The sequence below is a fragment of the Triticum aestivum genome, unplaced genomic scaffold (genome assembly GCF_018294505.1).
Source record: "Triticum aestivum cultivar Chinese Spring unplaced genomic scaffold, IWGSC CS RefSeq v2.1 scaffold38827, whole genome shotgun sequence".
NCBI lineage: Eukaryota > Viridiplantae > Streptophyta > Magnoliopsida > Poales > Poaceae > Triticum > Triticum aestivum.
In genome coordinates, this window is record NW_025226966.1 from 1 (window position 1) to 2,575 (window position 2,575).

Consider the following 2,575-nt stretch of genomic DNA (forward strand, 5'->3'; position numbering starts at 1 on the left):
AGAGAGAGAGAGAGAGAGACATTTAATGACATCAAACAATTACGGGTTGCAGTTTTAAACAAAAATACATGATGGATCATTGCATATAACTACGATTATAAAGGTACACTATGTTTTCTAACAAATGAAAAGACAACTACTCTTACTGTCTATAATTATAATTCAATTATGTGTCAATAAGAAAGCAACAATCATTGCGGATACATTTATAAACTTCCAGTGATCCTGTGAGCATATGCTAATACTCCTTAACATAAATCTCACTTGTCATCGCCATCGTCTCTGTCTTGCTGGAATCACATCCTCTATCTGCAAACTGAAACAATAGCAACATCAAATCCCTCCTGAAGGTTTCACCCTGGACCTTCCCCCTGCTGATCTGCATAGGCATGTCATTCCGTTAACCAAGCAAACTCAACAATCAACACCATGCATGTGAACTTCTTCAGGAATGGACTGTGATGCCGGGGCTGACCTCTCATAAGGTACGTAGAACATTGTACCAGTTACATTTTTTAAGGAAATAAGCTTGTTGGGAGTTAGAACTCCTTTGCAATTTTCAAGAGGTGTCCGTAGTAGACAAGATTTTCAAGCTAACTAAGTGGAAATACAAAGGATCTGAAAGAGCTGTAATGCTTTGATATATGAAATCAATGGCATCTACAGCAGTACAGCACTAGTGACATCTTTTGAGCAATATATCCACCCGCCGGCAATCTATATCTGCAGTTGAACATTTTTACTTAAATGCAAACGAGAACAAAGAAAGGTATCCAAGTAGAACAGTTATCTTTCTACAACCATCCTTTCTATCTTCCAATAGAATGAGAAAACATTTTGAATTAAATTAACAATGATCTTGAAGCAAAATGCATGAAGTTGGTGTCAACCTGATGCATGTTACAGATACTGGATCCTCTCTTGTTTGGTATTCCCTCAAAGCCTTACTGAACTTTCATCAAACACCTTGCAGGCATAGATAAAAGAGAATTTGCACATGTAAATAAATGAGCTGAAGAGAAAGGGCAGGAGGCAAGGGGGAAAGCTAGGTGTGGCATCTTCTGCTTTTCCATGGCCGCCTGCACCTCGGGGTTGGTAGCTGCCCTCTGACAGAGAGAGGGAGAGATGTAGAGGGATAGAGAGAGGGACTCACCAACGCGCGGAGCTTGGCAGCCAAAGCGGAAGGGAAGCCGGCTCCAATGACCTCCTCCGCCTTCTATGCTAGTCACCACCACTCCCTGCCGCGCGAGATGCAGGAGAGCGCACACCAAGAGAAAAAAGAACAACACTGAAACGGAAAGGGATCTGAGACAGGATGGAGACCTGGAGGTGGACGTTCCTGTGCAGCACCGCCGCTAGCTGTGGCGGCTTCCCTCGCCACCTGCTCATCCAGAGAGAGATGGAGCCGGGTTGAGCTGCTCCTTCCCCTTGTCCCGGCTGCTGCACTGCTAGGTGCGGAGAGAGAGAGAGGAGGAGCAGCAACAAGGACGCAGCGAGGAGGCAAAGACGGGCGGCGGACCTCCTTCATCTTCGGCACAGATGTACCCCACCATAACTGGAGCTGCTCTTCTCCGGCACAGATCCACCGTCTGTGTGCACCTGTGGTGGTGGGGGGGATGGGTAGGAGGCCATGGAGAGGCTCCTAGTGCAGAGGCCATGGCGGAGAGCGAGGAGGAGGGAGGGGCTGTGGGGATCGAGGGGAAAGGGGCTAGGGTTGTGTGGCGGCTGGTGTGGATCGGGACGACCAGGGGAGAGGATGGGATTGGGTGTGGTGCGAGCACGCGGAGCGGATTGGACAAAGCGTTTTGCACGCAAAAACAAACAACCCAACCAATAAGTGCATGGCACGAGCCCACCCGTCATTGGCCAGCAAAAATAACTGCTAGGTGAAAATGGGTTTTACAGCTGTGAAGATTCAACGGTTCAAACTCGCCCGAAGGCAGATCCGACGGCCAACGAAGGCCCAATCGGGGGAGCCTCCTGGAGGTGAGTTGGCTAGCCTCTGTTTTGTTTTAAATGGCTCGCTAGCTAATTATGCTATTGATATGAGTAACTTGAGTATGGTTAGTTCGTAATATTTGCTGAAACTTGAATGCTGGCTTTTCATGATTACAACAACAAGAGCAACAGAGTTTGTAAAAGTTTTTTTCTTTATCACTTTCAGTTTATCAACTGAATTGCTTGAGGACAAGCAAAGGTTTAAGCTTGGGGGAGTTGATATGTCTCCAACGTATTTACTTTTCCAAACACTTTTGCCCTTGTTTTGGACTCTAACTTGCATGATTTGAATGAAGCTAACCCGGACTGACGCTGTTTTCAGCAGAACTGTCATAATGTTGTTTTATGTGTAGAAAAGAAAAGTTCTCGGAATGTCCTGGAAATCCACGGAGGCACTTTTCAGAATTAATAAGAATTTTTGGCGAAAGAATCAAGGCCAGGGGGCCCACAGGCTATCCACGAGACAGGGGGGCGCCCCTCCCTAGGGCGCGCCCTCCTATCTCGTAGGCCCCCTGGATCTCCTCCGACCTCAACTCCAACTCCATATATTCCGTCTCGTGGAGAAAAAATCAGAGAG

At 47.0% G+C, this 2,575-nt stretch overlaps 1 long non-coding RNA gene across 2 annotated transcripts; it reads right to left on the minus strand.

The window, feature by feature from the left end:
- Positions 1–26: 26 nt before the first annotated feature.
- LOC123172629 (uncharacterized) lies at positions 27–1,830 on the minus strand. Of its 2 annotated transcripts, XR_006485668.1 has the most exons (3): positions 1,154–1,791; positions 891–966; positions 27–723 (listed from the first exon to the last, which is right to left on the minus strand). It is a non-coding gene; the product is annotated as an uncharacterized lncRNA (long non-coding RNA). The 2 variants fall into 2 exon arrangements; XR_006485667.1 differs by having other exon boundaries at positions 891–1,830.
- Positions 1,831–2,575: the final 745 nt, after the last annotated feature.